Genomic DNA, 21,431 nt, shown 5'->3' with positions numbered 1-21,431 from the left:
ATCTCTTCTAGTCACTGCACATAGAGCAGAGACCAGTTGATTTTTCTTCACTACCTTCTCCCTCTCACCTTCTGTTTGGAAGCCGACCTCAGGGGAACCGCTGGCTCTCGGAGCTGGGCGGAGTCCGAGCCGGGGGCCCTGGGCCCAGATACGTCAACCCTTGCTGAGTCCACCCGCACCGCCCCCTCCCCGCGGGCTCTAGTTTCTTTTTGTTGGGAACACCCTCCCCTTTCTCTCGCTTTCCCCGCCCCCTTCTCTCTCGTCCACGAAGAAAGTTAGACCCTAGGCCTGGTGGCGTGGTGCTGATCGGACTGCGGGCTTGGCGGTGAGCGGTGAGCGGGGCAGAGCGCACGGCGCTGCAGCCTCAGGTGGCTGCCAAAGTTCCCGGCCGTCGGGCGCGAGCCCAGCCCGGGGTGGAGGTAGGGGCCCCGCATGAAGGCTGTCTGTGGGCGAGCAGGCTGGACCCGAGAGGAACGCGCTAGAGAACTGGCTGCGTGCCCGGCCTCCCTGGCCCCATCTGGCTGCCCCTGCCGGGGACAGGCGCGAGGCACTGGGCGCGGTGCTTCCCTGGCCCTAGGCGCGGCTCTGTCCCGAAGGCTGGTACCGCCTGAGGGGCTCCTTTGGGTCTCCCAGGAATTCTCTCCGCGCAGCCCTCAGGGAGTTGGGCCAGGAGGAAAGGCAGAAAAAAGGCTTTATAGTCACTTCTTTACTCCGAGGGAGGGGGCGGGGGTTGGGTAGGCTGGGTTCCAGGAGGGGCCCGTTCTCAAATGGGAAGCGACATGATTCATTTGGGTGCACTTGCTTTTTTCTATAATATATATGTATCTATTTCAAGAGTTAGATTTTTTCCTTTATTTTCCGGTCTTGTTTATCTTCTCTTAGGCTATACAATTTAACTGAATTTTTTTTATTGTTGACACTATTACAGATGCCCCGTTTCCCCAACTCTCCCCTTCCTCCTAACCTTCATCACAGTGTAGTCCGTGTCCATGGGCTATGCATATATGCATATATGTTCTTTGACTGATCTCTTCCAGTGCCCCCAACTCCCTCTCCTCTGAGATCCGTCCTTCTGTGCCAGTATCCAGGCCTCTGGTTTTATTTTGTTTGTCAGTTTTTGTTCATTAGAGTTCACGTGTGAGTGAGATCATATGGTGTTTGTTTTTCTCTGACTGGCTTATTTTGCTTAGCATAATAATCTCCAGGTCCATCCATCTGTCGCAAAGGGTGAGTTCCTTCTTTGTTACAGCCACTAGAATTCCAGTATCACTGCTATTTTATCCACTCATCTACTGATGGGCACTTGAGCTTTTAACAGACCTTGGCTATTGTAAATAATGCTGCCACTATGAACATAGGAGTGCATATATGCTTTTTGATTAGTATTTTGAGATTCTTAGGATATATATATTCCCAGAAATTGGATTGCTGAGTCAAAAGGCAGTTCCATATTTAATTGTTTTGAGGAAACTCCATACTGTTTTCCACAGTGGCTGCACCAATCTGCGTTCCCACCAACAGTGCACTACAGTCCCCTTTTTTCCACATCATCGCCAGCACTTGTTTGTTGATTTATTGATGATAGCCATTCTGACAGGTGTGAGGTGATATCTACATTGCACATTTGAAATGAAGCCACTAAAACTATAATACAGTAATGTTGATTTCCCACCTAACTAAAAGGGTATGGATTCAGTACTTTAAAATTGGGTGTTGCCACAGTTGGAATAGACCAAAACCCTCTATCTATGTGTCTCACATGGTTGTCTTGAAAACAGTAGCATCATTTCCAAAAAATTTGGAAAAGCCAAAACTGTCCATCATCATACTTTGACAGTGTTATGAATTTTATAGGTCAGTGACATTAGGCAAAAGAGCATGCATGGTACATTCAAAGGTGGAATAATATATAGTATTAAAACATTTGATAGCTCTAAATGTTCTAACTTGGAAATATGTTCAAAGAATATACATTGAAACACACCAAAAAATAAAATAACTGGAAACACAGAGGATATGTGTGTGTGTGTGTATATACACAGTAATAACATTTTGTAAATAAAGACTGAATTATATACATTCATGTTCTAATACATATTGTTTCATGTATGTTTATAAGGAAAAATGATTTTGTAATAGGAAAAATAATAAAACACTAAATAAAGATACTGAGAGTATGATTAGTAATTTATAAAAAATAATTCCTTTCTAGATTATTATTTGTCATTCACTGTAGAAGAAATGTTTTATTCACAAAGCTTTCCATATTCTTTTCATTTACTTTCTCTTTGAATTCCTCTTTCAGCTTCTTTCTTTGAAAATACCTTTCTCTCCTTTAATATTGCTATGATGTTTCATGTAGGCACAGAGTTGAAAAGTTTTGACTGAAGGGTTTCACAATCTGTTAACTTCTTTATAAACAAGAAATTCAGGACTGTTCATATTCTATGTATATTTTAGCAGCATTGTTCTAAAAGTATTCATTCTTCAGAGTGAGGGAGAGATGCTAGTCTTTAAAAAGAAATCATTTAAAATGATTACAAAAATTACAGAATGCGTGGCAAAAATGAAGTAAATATAAAAGACAAATTTTGAAAAAAAATCATAAAATAAAATTCTGATACCATTTATATAAACAACACAAAAAATTTAAGAAAACTAGCACACAGGAAAATTGACAAATGACAGTCAATTCTCAGAAATGAACATGCAAATGTCATTTTTTATTAAAATTATTGGGATGACATTAGTTAATAGGATCATAGGTTTCAAGTATACATTTCTATGACACATGATCTGTGTATTGCATTGTATACCCACCAATGAAACATCTATCTTTTATCACCATATATTTGGCCTTCTTTATCTTTTACTACTCTCCCATCCCATTCTCTCTGGTAAACACAATACTGTTGTCTATGAATTTCAGTTTTATATCCCACACATGAGTGAAATCATATGGTTCTTAGCTCTTTCTGATTGACTGATTTCCATTGGCATAATATTCTCAAGATCCATCCATGTTGTCGCAAATGGCAGCATTTCATATTTTCTTATGGCCGAGTAGTATTCCATTGTGTGTATGTACCACGTCTTCCTTATCCACACTTCTACCAAAGGACACTTTGGTTGTCTCCATGTCTTGGCTACTGTGAATAATGCTGCAATGAACATAGTGGTGCATATATTTTTCTGAGTAAATATTTTCAATGTTTTTTTGGTAGATACCCAGAAGAGGGATTGCTGGCTCATATGGCAACTCTATTCTTAATTTTTTGAGGAACTTGCATACTGTTTTCCATAGTGGCTGTACCAGTTTACATTCCTACCAGCAGTGAATGATGGTTCCTTTTTCTCCACAACCTCTCCAATACTTGTTATTACCTGTCTTTTTGGTAACAGCCATTGTAACAGGTGTGAAGTGGTATCTTACTGTAGTTTGGATTTGCATTTCCCTAACAGCTATTGAAGTTGAGCATCTTTTCATATATCTTTTGGCAATTTGTATGTCTTCTTGGGAGAAATGTCTGTTTGGGTCCTCTGCCCATTTTTTAATTGGATTGTTTGGTGGTGAGTTGTATGAGATTTTTATATATTTTGTATATGTTGGAGCTGTTTGCAAATATCTCCCATTCAGTTGGTTGCCTTTTTTGTTTTGTTGTCAGTTTGTTTTGCTGTGCAGAAACTCGTTAGTTTGATATAGTTCCATTTGTTTATTTTTGCCTTCACTTCTCTTGTCTTCAGGGTCAAATTCATAAAATGTTATCTACCATCAAGGTCCATAAGTTTAGTGCCTTTGTTGTTTTCTATGCAATTTATTGTTTCAGATCTTATGTTTAGGTCTTTCATCCATTTTGAATTAATTTTTATATTGTGGCACAAACTATAGTCTAGTTTTATTCTTTTGTGTATGACTTTCCAATTTTCCCAGCACCATTTATAGAGTACATTTTCTTTTCTCCATTGTGTGTTTTTGGCTCCTTTGTCAAAAATTATTTGCCCATATTCATGTGGTTTTATTTCTGTCTCTCAATTCATTTCCATTGGTTTGTGTGTTTGTTCTTCTGCCAATCCCATGCTCTGTAGTACAATTTAAAGTCACACATCTGGCTTCTTTTTTCTCAGCGTTGGTTTGGCTATTTAAGGTCTTTTGTAGTTCCATACAAATCTGATGTGTTTTTTAATTGGATTGTTTGTTTGGTGGTGAGTTGTATGAGATTTTTATATATTTCTTTAAAAAGTGTCATTGAGATTTTAATGTGGATTGCATTAAATCTGTTTATTATTTTAGTCATTCTTTTAGGTAACATGGCATCTTAACCATGTTGATTCTTTAAGTCCATGGACTTGGAATATCAATTCCATTTTATTGTGTCTTTTCCAATCTCTTAATAATACTTTGTAGTTTTTAGTATATAGGTCCCTCACAGCCTTTATTACTAGGTATTTTATTCTTTTGGTTACAGTTTAAAAAGGAATTGTTTTTTTCATTTCTTTTCCTGAAATTTTATTGTTAGTATACAGGAAAGCAGTATACTTTCTGCTACAGAAAGTACAGTGGATTTTTTTGTGTGTGTGTCCTGAAACTCTATTTATTTATTTTTTGTAATTATTTTTTCTGGAGTCTTTAGGGTTTTCTATATACAGAATCATGACAGCTACAAAAAGTGATGCTTTTATTTCTTCATTCCTAATCTGGATGTCTTTTATTTCTTTCCCTTGCCTGACCGTTTAGGCTAGGACTTCCAGAACAATGATGAATGAGTGGTAAGAATGGGAATCCTTGTATTGTCCTGATTTTAGAGGAAAGCTTTCAGTTTTTCACCATGCGGTAGAAGATTAGCTGAGGGCTTGTCATACACCTTTATCATGTTGAGGTACTTTCCTTCTATGCCCATTTTATTGACTGTTCTACATAAACGGATGTTGTATCTTATCAAATGCCTTTTCTGTATCTATTGCTAAGATCATATGATTTACCATTTGTTTTGTTAAAGTGGCGTTTTACAATGATCACTTTCCATATGTTGAACCATCCTTGTGCCCTTGGAATGAATCGCACTTGATCGTGATGTATTATTGTTTTAATGTATTTTATTTAGGGTTTTTGCATCTATATTCATCAGATGTATTGGTCTATAGTTTGTGTGTATGTGTGTTATCCTTGCCAGGGGTTAATATCAGGGTTGTGTTGGCCTCATAAAACATTAGGAAGTATTTCCTCTTCTATTTTTCAGAGGAGTTTGAGAAGAATCGGTGTCAAATCTTCTTTGAATGTTTGGTAGAATTCATTAGTGAAGACATTTGGTCCTAGACTGCTATTTTGAGGGGAGATTTCGATGGTGTTTTCAATTTTGCCACTGCTGATTTAGCTTTTCCAGTTCTTCATGAGTCAGTCTAGGAAGGTTATGAATTTTAGGACTTACCCATTTCTTCTAGGTTATTGAATTTGGTGACAAAGTCTTTTGTAGTATTCTAACATGATCCATTGTATTTCTATATAATGTCTATAGTAACTTCTCTTTCTTTTCTGATTTTGTTTATGTGAGTCTTTTTTCTTTTTTGCTTAGTGAGTTTAGCCAGGGGTTCATCAATTTTATTAATCTTTTCAAAGAACCAGCTCTTTGTTGTATTAATTTTTTGTAGAGTCTTTTTGTTCTCTATTTCATTCGATTCTGCTGTAAATTTTTTCTTTTTTGTTTTTATTTGTTTCTTTCATTTAAAAAATTATATATTTTTTCCTTTGTGTTTGCTTGCTTAATTCTTACTACTTTCTTTCTCCTGCTGACTTTGGGTTGCTTTTATTCTTTTCCTAGTTCTTTAAGATGTAATGTTAGTTTGTTTACTTGGGCTTTCTCATTTCTCTTTTTTTTTCCTTTTTTAAATTTTTGATCTTTTTTATTTTTCAATTAGAGTTGACATATGATATTATATTAATTTCAGGTGTACACCTTAGTGAATAGACATTATATAACTTAGTAAATGATCATCCTGATAAATCTCGCACCCACCTGACACCATACATAGTAGAATATTAGTGACTATATTCCATATGATGTGCTTTACATCTCCATGACTGTTCTGTAAAAACCAATTTAAACTTCTTAATCCCTTTACCTTTTTCACCCATACTCTCAACCATCAAAATGTTCTCTGTATCTATGCATCTTTTTTTGTTCTGCTTGTTCACTTACTTTGTTTTTTAGATTCAATTGTTGATTATGTGTCTATTGCCATTTTATTGTTCATATATTTTATCTTTTTTTCTTCTACTTAAAGGAGATCCTAACATTTCATGTAATAGTGGTTTTGTGGTGATGAACTCCTTTAGCTTTTTCTTGTCTGGGAAGCTCTTTTTATGTCCTTCTGTTCTAATGATAGCTTTGCCGGGTACGTATCTTGTAGGTCCTCCTTACTTTTGATCACTTTAAATAGTTCCTGCCACTTCCTTCCAGCCTGCAAAGTTTCTATTGAGAAATCAGCTGACAGTTTTATGGGAGCTTCCTTGTAGGTAACTTACAGTTTTTCTCTTGCTGCCTTTAAGATTCATTCTTTGTTTTTAATTTTTGGCATTTTAATTATGATGTGTCTTGGTGTGGGCCCCTTAGAGTTCATCTTGTTTGGGGCTCTGTGTGCTCCCTGGACTTGTATGTGTACTTACTTAACCAGGTTAGAGAAGTTTTCTGTCATTATATGTTAAGATAGGTTTTCAATTTCTTGCTCCCTTTTCTTTTTTGGCAACCCCCATGATGTGAATGTTGGTACACTTGAAGTTGTTCCAGAGTCCCTGTCTTCATTTTGTTGGATATTTTCCCTGTTCTGATTAGGGTTTTTTGCTTACTTATATTCCAAATTACTGATTTGATTTTTGGCTTCATTGACTCTACTGTTTATTTCCTGTAAATTATTCTTCATTTCAGTTAGTGTATGCTTCTCTTCTGACTGGTTCCTTTTTTATGGTTTCTATGTCCTTTTTCATGCTGTTGAATTCTCACCAACTTCCCTGAAGTTCTCACTAACTTCATGAGCATCCTTTCAAATACTGTTTTGAACTCTGTATCTGGTAGTTTGCTTTCCTCATTTCATTTAGTTCTTTTTCTGGAATTTCTCCTTTTCTTTCATTTGGGACCTGATTCTTTGTCTTCATATTTTGGCTGCTCCCCTATGTTTGTTTCTATGTATTAGGTAGAGCCACACTTGGTAGATGTGGCCACAATCTAACTTTAGAACATTTTATAATTCCAAATAACCCATGCCCAAAACAGTTATTCCACACTTCTGTCACTCTTCCTCCAGCCCTTTGCAAACCACTAATCTACTTTATCTCTTTATAGACTTGCCTCTTCAGGATAGTTCATACAAATGGGATCATATTACATGTGATCTTTTGCAACTGATATCTGACATTGTTCACTTAGCTAATGTTTTCAAGGTTCATTCAGGTTATAACATGTATCAGAACTTATTACCTTTTACGGCTGAATAATATTCCATTATAGGGGTATATCACATTTTAAAATTTGTCCATTCATCAGTTGATGGACATTTGAGTTGTTTTCATTTTATGGATATTTTGAGTAATGTTGCTATGAACATGTTTTATGACAGTGTTCATTTTCATTTCTCTTGAGTATGTACCAAACAATAGAATTGCTGGGTCATATGTTTAATTGTACAAGCCATATTAAACTCTGTGTTTAATCTTTCAAGGAACTGCCTGACTTTTCCATAGTAGCTGCACCACTTTACATTCCCACCAGCAGTGTATGAGGCTTTTAATATCTCCACATATTTGCTAACACTTGTTACTGTCCTTTCAATTATAGCTGTCCTAGTGTGAAAAGTAACTATAGTTTTGATTTGTGTAGCTTTAATGACTGATAATGTTGAGAATCTTTTTATGTCCTCATGGGCCATTCATATATCTTCACTTTGAAGAAGTGTCCAGATCCTTTGGCCATTTTTCAGTTGTGTTATTTGTCTTTCTTACTGAGTGCTGAGTAAAAGTCCCTCATCGGATACATGATTTGCAAATATTTTATCCCACTCTGAGTTAGTTATTTTTACATTTTCTTGATGGTAGTCCTTGAACTACAGACCTTTTTAATTTTGATGAAGTCCAATGTATCGATTTCTAGTTGTGTTGCTTATGCCAGTAGTGTCATGTCAGTGAAACCATTGCCTAACCCCAGGTCATGAATATTAATTCCTATGTTTTCTTCTGGGATTTCTTAGTTTTACATTTTACATTTGGATTTATGTTCCATTTTTATTTCATTAGTTTGCATGGGATGTTGTAGAGATCCAAATTTATTCTTTTGTGTGTGGAGATATGGTTTTCCCAGCACTGTTTGTTGGAAAGATTGTTTCTTCCTATTAATGGTTGTGGCAGTGAATTCTGTTCTCTTGGTCTATATGCCTGTTTTAGGTCAGTACTACACTGTTAGGATTACTGTAGCTTTGTAGCTCAGAAGAGTGGGTCTTCCATCTTTCTTCTTTGTTTTCAAGATTATTTTGGCTATTATGTTTCCTTTTGTTACTGAATGAATTTTATGTTTTCTTGTCAATTTCTAGAAAAAGGCAACTTGGATTTTGATAGGGAGTATGTTGAATCTGTATGTGAATTTGGGGGATATTGCCATTTAATATTAAGTTGTCTGATCAATGAACTTGGGATGTCTTTCCTTTTATTTAAATTTTCAATTTCTTTCAAAATTTTTATAGTCTTTAATGTACAAGTCTTACACTTTTTTGTTAAACTTATTCCTTGGTATTTTATTCTTTTTGATACTATTGTAAATGGAATTGGCTTCTTTGTATTATTCATTACCAGTCTGTAGAACACAACTGATTTTTGCATATTTATATTGTGTTCTGCTACATTACTGAACTTGTTTCTTTTTTTTAATATATTTTATTGATTATGCTATTACAGTTGTCTCATTTCCCCCTTCACTCCCCTCCACCCTGTGCCCCCTCTCCCACCCACATTCCCCCCCTTTAGTCCATGTTCATGCGTCATACTTATGAGTTCTTTAGCTTCTACATTTCCCGTACTATTCTTGCCCTCCCCCTATCTATTTTCAACCTACATTCTATGCTACTTATTCTCTATACCTTTTCCCCCTCTCTCCTCCTCCCACCCCTACTGCTAGCCCCCCATGTGCCCTCCATTTCTGTGGTTCTGTTCCTATTCTAGTTGTTTACTTAGTTTCTTTTGGGTTTGCTTTAGGTGTGGTTGTTAATAATTGTGAGTTTGCTGTCCTTTTACTATACATGTCTTTTCTTTATCTTCTTTTCTTAGATAAGTCCCTTTAGCATTTCATAAAGTAAGGGCTTGGTGATGATGAATTCCTTTAACTTGACCTTATCTGAAAAGCACTTTATCTTCTCTTCCATTCTAAATGAGAGCTTTGCTGGATAGAGCAATCTGGGATGTAGGCCCTTGTCGTTCATGACTTGGAATATTTCTTTCCAGCCCCTTCTTGCCTGTAAGGTCTCTTTTGAGAAATCTGACAGTCTGATGGGAACTCCTTTGTAGGTTACTGTCCCCTTATCTCTTGCTGCTTCTAGGATTCTCTCCTTCGTTTTTACCTTGGCTAATGTAATTATGATGTGCCTTGGTGTGTTTCTTCTTGGGTCCAACTTCTTTGGGGCTCTCTGCGCTCCTTGGATTTCTTGGAAGACTGTTCCCTTTGCCAGTTTGGGGAAGTTCTCCTTTATTATTTGTTCAAATAACTTTTCCACTTGTTGGTCCTCCCCTTCTGGTACCCCTATAATTCGGATGTTGGAACGTTTAAAGGTGTCCTCGATGGTCTTAAGCTTTTCTTCGATTTTTTGAATTCTTATTTCATCATGCTCTCCTGCTTGGTTGATTCTATCTTCCTTCTGGTCCACTGTGTTGTTTTGAGACTCAGATTCCTTCCTTTCACAATTGGCTCTCCTCCGTATGTCTTCCTGCATCCCTTTTATGGTAATCTGCATTTTTTCATGTAATTTGGATCCAAAATCAACCAGTTCCGTGAGCTTCCTGATCACCAGTGTTTTGAACTGTGCATCTGATAGATTGGCTATTTTTTGGTCACTCAAAAGGATGAGTCCTGGGGGACTGATCTGTTCTGCTGGAAACATGTCTTATGTCTTTCCCTGTCTCTCCTATTGTTTTACTTATTTATTTATTTTTTCTCCGGTCTGGTCGCTCTTGTTACGGTGGGGGGCGGAGCCTTAGGTGTTCACCAGGGCTGGGCGCCCCAGTCGCTAGCTTGTGACGTTATATGTGGGGGCAGGGGCGGGAGCGGGGACAGGAGGGATCAATGGCGACCCTTCCATTCTCCTGGAGTCAGACACTTCCCTGGGCTTCTGTGCCATGAGCTCTGCCCTGGTCCACAATCGCTGCCCCACTGATTCCCCCAGCCGCTGCTTGCGTACTCAGGGATCACCGCTACACCGCTGCGCTCTTGCGTCCCAGATTGCTGTCGAGCCGATTTTGTGCCAAATTTCCCCCGACCAACGCGCGCCTGCGACCTGCGCCAGCCCCGCACCTGCTCGCTTGGCTCGTCGTCCCCTACCAGCCTGGATGTACGGGTCTACTTCAACTTCTTGGCTGTGCGACTTCCATTTAGATAAATCCTCTGACAGTTCTGATATTATGACTGCAAATCATTGTAAATTATTGTGGTTCTGTTCTTGGTTGTGCGAGGAGGTACGGTGCGTCCACCTATTCCTCCATCTTGCCGGAAGTCCCCTGAACTTGTTTCTTACTTCTGATAGTAGATTCCTTAGGAAGTTCTATATACAAGACATGTCACATTTTTTTTTATGTCCAGTGGATGGATGCTTTTCAATTCTTTTTTTTTTTAACCTAATTGTCCTGGCTAGAACCTAGAGTACAATAAGATAAAAGTGACCACTATATCTTGTCTTCTTTTTGGTCTTAGAGGAAAAGGATCTAGTCTTCCTCCACTGAGTCTGATGTCAGTTGTGAGGCACTTTTTAAGTGCCTTTTATCAGATTAAGGAAGTTTCATTTGATTTCTAGTTTATTGGCTTGGGGAGTTTTTTATTTTTTTTAATTGTGAAAAGGTAATGAATTCTGTCAAATATACTTTCTGCATCTATTAAGCTGATCATATGTTTTTATCTTCATTTTATTGTTAAGTCATTTATTCATTTTTGTATATTAAACCAATATTTTATTACTGGTATAAATCCCATTTGGCCACAGTGTATAATCTCTTTTATATGTTGTTGGATTCAGTTTCCTAGTTTTGTTGAGGATTTTTGTGTCTGTCTTTATAAGAGGTATTACTGTAGCTTTCTTTTCTTGTGATGCCATTGCCTGGTATTGATATCATAGGCATAGAGACAAATATAATGTTTGGGATGTGTTTACGCACATTGTTTAGACAAGTTTGTGATGGATTTGTATTTATTATTAGGTGCTTGGTAGAATTCACCAATGAAGTCATCTGTGCCTAGGTTCTCTGTGGGAAGTATTTTGAATATGAATTCAGTCTCTTTCTGATTCTGTTTGTGTTTTCTGTTTGGGTTTGATTCTGTTTGGGTTTTCTATTTCTTTCGTCACTTTTGTTCATTTATGTCTTTCTAATAATTTTTTATTTCATCTAGTTAATCTAATCTTTTGACATATTATTCCCTTATAATTTTTTTAAATGTAGGTATGATTCATTTTTATTATTTTAGTAATTTGCATCTTCTTTTTTTTTTCTTAAGTCTAGCTGAAAGTCTGTTTTGTTGACCATTTCAAAGCAACAACTTTTGATGTCATTTATTTTTTCTATTTTCTATTTTATTTCTTTCTAATCTTTACTATTTCTTTTGCCTGTTTTTCCCCTTTTTTAAAAAATGTATTCATTTTAGAGAGAGAGAGGAACATCAGTTGGTCATTCCACTTATTCGTGCATTTATTGATTCTTGTATGTACCCTGAGACTGTACACTGAGACTGGGGATTGAACCACATACTTAGTGTGTGGGGAGGATGCCCTAACCAACTGAAATAACTGGACAGGGCTTCTTTATTTGTTTGTCTTTAAATGTTTATTTATTGATTGAGACAGAGATATGCACATCAATTTGTTGTTCCCTTATTTATGTATTCACTGGTTAACTCTTGTATGTGTCCTGTCCCAGGATTTAACCCACAATGTTGGCATATCAGGAGGATGCTCTAACCCACTGAGCTACCCAGCCAGAGCTGCTTACTTTGGTTTTATTTTTCTTAAGATAGAAGGTTGGGTTACTGATTAGAGAACAACTTTTTTTAAACATGCATTCATAGCTATACTATACATTTGCCTCTACACATTGTGTTAGCTGCTTCTCATAAGTTTTTGGCATTTTATTTTTTTAGTTTCATTAATCTCAAACTAACTTTCTTTGTGAATTTTGGAAGGTTGTTATTTAATTTCCACATATGGTGAATTTCCAAAATTTTGTTTTGTTGTTCACTTCTACATTTTATTCCATTGTTTTCAGAGAACATTTTACATGAATTCAGCCTTTTATAATGTATTGGGGTTTGTTTCATAGACTGGCACATGCTTGATCTTCTGGAATGTTCCATGTGCACTTGAGAAAAATATATCTTGCTACAGTTGGGTGCAATTTTATACAGATGACTATTAGGTTTAGATGGTTCATAAAAATGTTCAAGTCTTCTGTTTCCTCACTGGTTTCCTGCCTGGTGGGACTGCGTACTGTTGAAAATGGGATATTGAAGTCTCAAACTATTATTTTTGAATTGCCTATTTTCCCTTCAATTCTGTCATTTTGTTTGTTGTATTTTGAGACTCTTATCTGTGTGTGTATATATGTGTGTGTATGCATATATATACATTTGTATGTATATTGTATATATGTATATGTATATATGTTTATATATTCATGTATGTGTATATACATATGTGTTTGTGTAGATACATGCCATGTTTATGTTTATGTATATATTGTATATATGTATATATACACGTGTGTGTATATATGTAATATATATTACATTTTTCTGATGAATTAAGCCTTTTATCTTTATGAGATAATCCTTTTCTGTCTCCTGTAATATTTTTGTCTTAAAGTCTATTTTATCAGAGATTACTATAGCCACTACTTTTTGGTTAGCACTTACATGGTATATACCTTTTTTAATTCTTTTACTTTCAACCTGTTTGATTTCTAATCTAAATTGTGTCTCTTGTACACAGCATATATATTGATTACATTAAATTTTTTTAATCTATTCATCTATTCTCTGCCTTTTGATTGGATTGTTTGATCCATTCCCCTTGAAGTAATTATTACTAACAAGATAGGATTTATGTCAGAATTTTGCTACTTGTTTTTGTATGTCTTGCATTCCAGCTTCTTTTACATGTTTACATGATATATTTTTTTCATCTTTTCCCTGCAGCCTACTTACACATTACATTTGAAGTGAGTTTCTTTTAGAGAGCAAGTAATTAGGTCATTAACTGTCTTCTTTATGGGTATTTGAATCTTTTTTGTGGTATTTAGTATGTTATTATGTTTTCAATTGTATCTTTGTAACTAGTGTGTTTAGTGGTTGCTCTAAACATTGTAGTATATGTACTTAACTTTTCAGTTTTCATGATTTATATTTTACCACTTAAAGTGGAATGTAGAAATATTACCATCATATAGGTCTCTTTACACTTATAAACTTATGTTGTAGTTGTCTATGTCTTAAATGGGCATATGTTGCAAACCACCTTGGACAATATTTATATTTTTTGCCTTCAATTATCAAACTTATTTTAAATAATTTAAGAAGAGAAGACCAGTATTTGATTATATGGATATTTACCATTGTTATTTTGCATCATTCCTGATGTTCCAAGTTTCTTTCTGCTATTTCATTTCCCTTACATATGTAAGCTTTCTTTTTGAATTCCTTTTCAGCATATCAGATGGCAACAAATTCCATTAGTTTTACTTTATACTGTAATGTTTTTATTTCTTCCCTATTGTGAAGGGCATTTTTACTTGATATAGAATTCTGGGTTGATTGTTTTCTTTCAGCACTGAAAAAACAATTTTTTGAACATCATGATTATCTGATGATAAATTCACAATCATTGTAAGTCTTCATCTCTAAGTAATGTATTGTGTTCTGTGGATGCGTTCGGGATTTTTTTATTCACCTTTTTATTTTCCAGCAATTTGTTTATAATGTGTAAGGAAATGGATATCTTAACTTTATCCTGACTGAGGTTCAGTGAGCTTTACACGTCTATATGTTTATGAGGGGTGGTTTTTTTTTTGCCAAGTTTGGAAACATTTCAGCTATTATTTCTTTAAATATTTTTTCTATTCTTCACTGTTTCTCCTGTTTTTCAGAGGCTCTGATGACATAACTGTTAGGACCTTTGGTGTTGTTATGGACATGGAAAACTGTGGTGATTGCTGTGGGGGGAGGTGGGTATAAGGGGACTAAATAGTAATGGAAACTATATAATAAAGATTATATATTTAAAAAAGAACCTTTGGTATTATCCCACAGATTCTCCCAGTCAGATTTTGCCGACTTTTTTTTTTCAATAATTTTTCTCCACATTCTTCAGGCTGGATAATTTTTATTGACCTGTCTTCAAGCTCAGTAACTTTTACCATGTAAAATCCATTTTTCTATTGTGCACATCTAGTGAATTTCACATTTTATTTATTTTCTAAAATTTCCATTTGTTTTACATCTTGAATTCTATGAGACACCTTTAGTCTTTCCATTTCCTCTCCTTTAGAACATTTTTTAATAGCTGCTTTACATTTTTTTGTCAGATAATTCCAACATCAGTGTCATCTTGGCTTTGTCTTATTTTGAGTTTTCCTTCCATATGAGTTGAGACTTTTCTGGTTCTTTGTATACCAAGTAATTTTTTAGTGTATCATGGACATGTTAACAATTATGTTATTGTGAGATTTTGAGTCTTGTTTAGTTGTAATGGAGAGAATTGTTTTTCTTGTTTTAGCAGGCAGTGACCCAGTTGGGTGAAGGTCACAAGTTCTGACAAGGCTTCTGTGTGTGGTAATTTCACTGTCAGGTTAGTTTTCAAAGTCTTTGCCATGCTCTTTAGTTCTCTCTTGTATGTATTCAATCCAGTGGATAGTCTGAGACGTGGCCAGTAGTCTCTCTTACTTCAGGTCTCAAAGAGTTTGTTAGGATCAGATGTTTAGGATCAAATCTATGCATACACCACTCAGGGATGTGCTGAAAGTTCATAGATAACTTTTCTGAAGCTTCTTCACCATCTTCTTACCAATATTCTGGGCCTCTCCTTTTCAGTTCTCAAACTAGAAAAATTAGGTTTTATATACCTTTTCTTGCTATGTACTTCCTGCTATATACACAAATTTATTTGCATTCAAGATCAAGTCATAAGATGGCAGAGAGAAAAATAAAAGCAAGGAAGCAGGTAGAGTTTACCCTATCATCTTAGTATCACAGCTCCTTGTATGCAAAAGATTTCCCTCCTTTAGAACTCTAGAGACCTTTGAGCATTGTTTTGATATAACCACTCCTTTCTCCACCGGGACATGAAGGAATGGAGGAAAAGAAAAAAAAATATTGGGGAGTTATCCAACTGTTTCCAAGCTTTAGGAATTCTGCTTTCCCACTGCTCAAGCCAGAACCAGAGGGCTTCTCCTGGAGCTCTCTCTGCATATGGTGCCCACTGTTGTGTTTCATGCTGCCTTGAAATAGTATCAGGTTGGGGGTACCAGAGAAAAATTAGAAAACTGATTCTGATTAGATGGTACTTCCAATTCTGGTCTTCTTCCCCTATGCTCTTGCTATTGTTTAATTTCCAGGGTTTCAAAAAGCTACCCAAAGTTTTTGTCTAGGTTAATTAATTGCCTTATATGGGAGAGACAGGGTGGTATAGATTTACTATGGCTTAACCAGAACTGGAACATGTGATCTATTATGAATTTTGTTTCTCCAGGTTGGTAGATAATTTCTTTTTAAGTTAGGCATCTATTTTAAAAACCTTACAAAATGGAAGGTAGAAGGGCCTCTTTTCATGTTATAGGGTATAGTGGTAAGGCAAGCTGCGTAATTTGGAACGATGAGAGGGTATTGGGACAGGAGAAAGGGCAGCAAAGTTGCAAAAGGTCATTTTCAGGGGGGTTAAAATAGTAACCTGACCTGTGATTATGGCATTTGAACTATAGTTTGCCCAGTTTATAAAATTCTTTGCTTCTCTTCTTTGCACGTGTAATGAAAATTATAATATCTACCTCACTCAAAATATATAAAGTTCCTGGGACCTCATAGAAAATTAGTAATTGGTGTTTAAATCTGAAACCCAACAAAAAATATTTTTTAAGGATATTATATCAGTTTATTTAGGGTCTTAATTAATCAGTAGGTGACTACACAGCTCTATATAGCTAACTGCTCCTTTAAAAACTACTTTAAGTGGGGAGGGTGGGAGGGGGGACTGGATTGGGAGTAAAAAGGAGAAAACTGTATTTGAGCAATGATTAAAATAAAAAAAATTTTAAAAAACTACTTTAAATTTCTCTAGAAAATATTAAAATTTTTTACTTAGAAGAATGATGTTTTCTACTTGGCCTCACTCAAGTTAGTTTTAAATTGAAATGACTGGTTTATCTATTTTTTCCAGCCCTGTGGTTTAGTATATTATATATGTATATAATATACAAGTAGTATTATGTATCTTATAAATATATCTAAGTATGTAACATATAAAGTATAGGTAAGTAGTATGTTATAAAAAATAATTTAACATATTCAGTTGCCTCTAAGTAGGAGGATTATAGAAGTTGTATATGGTCAAGATTATTATGTTTTATAATTTATTTTATGAGCAGAACAATGTAATAATGTAGACTAATGCAAAAGTGACAAAAAATGGAATTGCTAGGGAACTCTCTTCACATGAATCTACTAACAACCAATAAACTTTTTTAAAAAGATTTTATTTATTTATTGTTCAGAGAGAGGGGAAGGGAAGGAGAAAGGAGAGAAACATCAATCTGTGGCTGTCCTTCACGTGCCCCCTACTGGGGACCTGGCCTGCAACCCAGGCATGATAAATTTATTTTTTATTTTTATTTTACTCTAAATTTATTTAAAATATGCACCCTTCCTTTTTTTATTTCAGAGAAACTGGTGCATGTAGGGAGTTATATTCAGAGGAAACAAAAATATGCCCCAACACAGAGAAGAGAAAATCAAGCTGTTAGGTGTTTTAAAGAGTTTTTGTTAAATACAATTTAAACATAAAAGGGTTAATCAATATGGGAACCAGATTTTGATTTGATATATTGACCACTAGAATAATAATCAGCTCTTGGGCATTGCAGCCTTTTTTACCCATCCTTGCAAAGCTAAGAAATGTAAAAAGAAAAGAACACATAAGTCTAGTGAATTTGCTGGGGAAAAAATGGAATTAAACCCTAAATAAAAGGACTTCCGCTCAGGATGGCAGCATAGGTAAGCATGTCTCACCTCCTTGTACAATCACATCAATATTACAACTAAAGTACAAAGAACTGTCACTCGGAACCATCATAAATTGAGTTGAATGGAAGTCTGACAACTACAGAATTAAAGAAACCACATGTCCAAATTGGTAAGAGGAGGGCAGAAGTGAAATGAGCTGCTCCCAAATCCATGGGTGGTAGATAAAATTCAGGAGGGATGTCTCCAGAACAAGGAGTCCCGGCCCAACAGCAGGCACCCCTGCTGAGGGTTCTATTTGCCAGAAAGATTAAGTCCTCATAACTTCTGGCTGGAAAAACAAGTGGGGATTAAGTTGGTAGAAGAAACTTCTGACATCTCAAGAAGTTACTCTTAAAGAACCCACACAGGGACTTAATTCAGACTCAATCCCTTTGAGCTGCAGCACTGGAGTAGCAGCTTGAAAGGCACCAGTAGCATACAGGGAGAAAATGAAATGTGTGGCATCCAAGTGAGAACTGGGGGACAGCTATCTCCTAAATGTAAAGGCAGACAAAGGCTGTTGTCCCTGAACCCTCCACCCACAGAGTCACAGAGCTGGCAGGCTGGTGCCATATGTGAGACTTTATCAACTTGGATAACACTCTTTGCCCTGCCCTGGAGATTGGCAGAGACTCGATACATCCCACCCAACTTACAGGCCCATGCAAGCTGCTTATCCATATGAATAACTGGTCTTGGTTCATGCTTCACAAATTCCTAAATCCTCTCAAACAAGCAACAGCCAGCCTCAGTGAGCCCGCAACTCCCCATACCTGCTAAGTGGCCCCAGGCCCAGTACTAGCAGCATCCAGACTAGATTCACAACTTGGCTTTGCCTGGGAATCTCCAAGCAAGTACAAGTAGCAGCCATCTCAGATGGCTTATTAGCACAGTCACAGTGACCACAGGTAGAACACAGGTGAGAGCTGACCTTGTGTGGTCAGCACCACTCAGGAAACTCCAGAGCCTGCACACCCAGTGGGCACCTACAAATCATGTCAGAGGACCACCACCTGGCCCCTGCACAGTTGATTCTGCACAGAGGGCAGAGGTTGGTGGTCAGTAATTGTAGCCAGTACTTGCAGCTGATTGGCCTGAGACAATTCCTCCCATTAACCTGCTAACAGTAATCAAGTTTCAACCAAGAGGAGGGTATCCTCAGCCAACACGAAAGGCACACCTTGAGTACCCAGCTTGGGTGATGGGGAAACTGCCATTGGACCCTACAGGACACCTACTACATTAGGCTGAGCTGCCAAGACAGGGAATCATAGCAGCTCTACCTAATACACAGAAACAAACACTGGGAGGCTGCCAAAATGTGGAGACAAAGAAACATGGCCCAAATGAAAGAGCAGACCAAAACTCCAGAAAAAGAACTAAACAAAATGAAGATAAGCAATCTATCAGATGCAGAGTTCAAAACACTGGTTATACGGATGCTCAGTTAACTTAGTGAGGACCTCTGCAGCACAAAAGTGATTCAGTCAGAAATGAAGGATACACCATTTGAAATAAAGAACAATTTACAGGGAATCAACAGTAGAGTGGATGAAGCTGAGAATCAAATCAGCGATTTGTACATAAGGAAACAAAAAATAACCAATCAGAACAACAAGAAGAAAAAAATCCAAAAAATGATAGTGTAAGGGGCCTATGGGACTACTTCAAGTGTTCTAACATTTGCTTCATAGAGGTGCCAGAAAAGGAGAAAGAACAAGAAATTGGAAATCTATTTGACAAAATAATAAAAGAAAACTTACTTAATGTGATGAAAGAAATAGACATGCAAGTCCAGGAAGCACAGAGAGTCCCAAACAAGATAGATTTGAAGAGGCTGACTCCAAGACACGTCATGGTTACAATGCCAAAGGTTAAAGATAAAGGGAGAATCTTAAAGGTATCAACAGAAAAGTAGTTACCTACAGGGGAATTCCCATAAGACTGTCAGATGATTTCTCAAAAGAAACTTTGCAGGCTAGAAATATTTGGCACGAAATATTCAAAGTCATGAAAAGCAATGACCTACAGCCAAGACTGCTGTATCCAGAAAAGATTATAATTTAGAGTTGAAGGACAGATAAAGAGCTTTCCAGACAAGAAAAAAACCTAAAGGGGTTCATTATCACCAACCCATTATTATATGAAATGTTAAAGAGATTTATTTAAGAAACAGAAGATAAAAACTTGAACAATAAAATGGCAATAAATACATATCTATCAACAATTGAATCTAAAAAAGAAACTAAGCAAACAAGAAGAACAGAGACAGAATCATGGATATAGAGAGTGTTTTGATGGTTGCCAGATGGGATGAGTTATGGGGAAATGAATGAGGTTGTGAGGGGATTAAGAAATACAAATAAGTAGTTATCGAATAGCTATGGGGCTGTAAAGTACAGTATAGGAAATGGAGTAGCCAAAGAACCTATACTCATAACCCATGAACAAACAATGGTGTGGGGATTGCCTGAGGGAGTCAGGGGTGCTGGGTGGAGGTGGGCAAAGAGGAAAATTGTTACTACTGTAATAGCATAATCAAAAAGTATAATTTAACAAAAAAACCCTAAATATAGTGGATTGGGAAGGATCAGAGGGCATCTTTGGGATATTCTTGTCAAACCTGATTGGAAATAGTGTTCTTTAGCAATGATTTCACAGAGCCTGCTGTGATGGATATAGACCAGTAGTATCCATCACAGCTGCAGATGCTCCGCGAGATACAAGGGAAATACACACAGACTACCGAATCTTGTGGAAGAATAGAAATGGCATGGCCACTCTCTCTAGTGGAGAGCACCCCAAGTCACTGCCTGAGTAGGCTTTTTATTAGGCAGTATTGGGTAGGGGTATGGATACAGTTGGTGGATTATAGTCTGGCAGGGAAGATCAAATGAGTAGGTATTTTTCAAAGAGTTTACAGAGCTCACGCTGAGTTTGGGTTTTTATCACTTAAAAAGCTACAGGGCTAGTTTCATTTCCTGCCCGTGCCTTCATATTCAAGAGCATCCTCAGCAAGCAGGTCTCAGAGGATCTTGCATATCCTATGCCTCAGGTCTAATTACCCCGGGGGCCCACCGACTCTGGTCTGGACTGCACTGCCCCTGTTGTTTCTGCAGGCCTGAGTCGGGCAGAGGGGACAAAGGCAGCCAGGAGTCTTGGATTTCCAACAGCCAGAACAAGGACTCAAGCTTTGTCAAAGCCGAGGGGGCAGGAGTCGATGTCCATCTCCCCCTCATTTCCACAGCCCCCTGAGTCCCTTCCCTGGGGCCTCCATGTGATCATGCCTGTCTTAGGTCATTCCCCCCTTGGGGAATCTTACCAGTCATTGGCTAACTGATCAAGCACTGGGGGCCAGGCAAGGAGCAGAAGCAGCACTCCTTCCAAGGAGATAAGCTTGTCTTCTTAGTGGTTCCTGGTCCAGAGGTCTCTCACTCAGCCTTAGCCATGGGGGGTTACAGCTTCCTGAGACCAGGTTGCTGTAGACCTGTTCCTGAGACCAGGGTGGACCCCAGCAGCCTAAATATAGTTGATTGGGAAGGATCAGAGGGTATCTTTTGGATATTCTTATCAAACCTGATTGGAAATAGTGTTCTTCAGCAATGATTTCACAGAGCCTGCCTTAAAGATGTGTATTAATTTGGATTTTTCTTTCAGAAAGGTGGTAATCTAGCTATTTTAATAATCAACTCAGAGTCATGGGCAAGTTAAATTGAAACTGTATCTGTTGCTTTTTAAAAAATTTATTTTTATGTTTTGTTTTTATGATCACACTCAATATAATGAATGTCCTCTACTGAAACAGAGGAGGCCTTAATACATGTCTGTGTATTTTTATAAATATTAATAACTGTGTATACTACAAGGAAGTTTAAGCAAAATACCAAGCATTTCCTAAAACTTATAGCGACATTTTTCTTTCAATATAAAAAT

General features: G+C 37.0%; 1 protein-coding gene across 1 annotated transcript in view; it reads left to right on the top strand.

Annotated features, from left to right (window-relative positions):
* The first annotated feature begins 289 nt into the window (after positions 1-289).
* The window catches only part of PLSCR4 (phospholipid scramblase 4), a 55,237-nt gene continuing 34,095 nt past the window's right edge, over positions 290-21,431 (top strand). The window contains exon 1 of the mRNA XM_036017883.1: positions 290-419. The gene's annotated coding sequence lies outside the window, so the exon portion shown is untranslated. The remainder of the gene's footprint in view (positions 420-21,431) is intronic.

The sequence above is a fragment of the Phyllostomus discolor genome, chromosome 2, assembly GCF_004126475.2.
Source record: "Phyllostomus discolor isolate MPI-MPIP mPhyDis1 chromosome 2, mPhyDis1.pri.v3, whole genome shotgun sequence".
Taxonomy (NCBI): Eukaryota; Metazoa; Chordata; class Mammalia; order Chiroptera; family Phyllostomidae; genus Phyllostomus; species Phyllostomus discolor.
The sequence above is the reverse complement of the archived record's forward strand: the minus strand, read 5'-3'. Positions and strand labels throughout refer to the sequence as shown.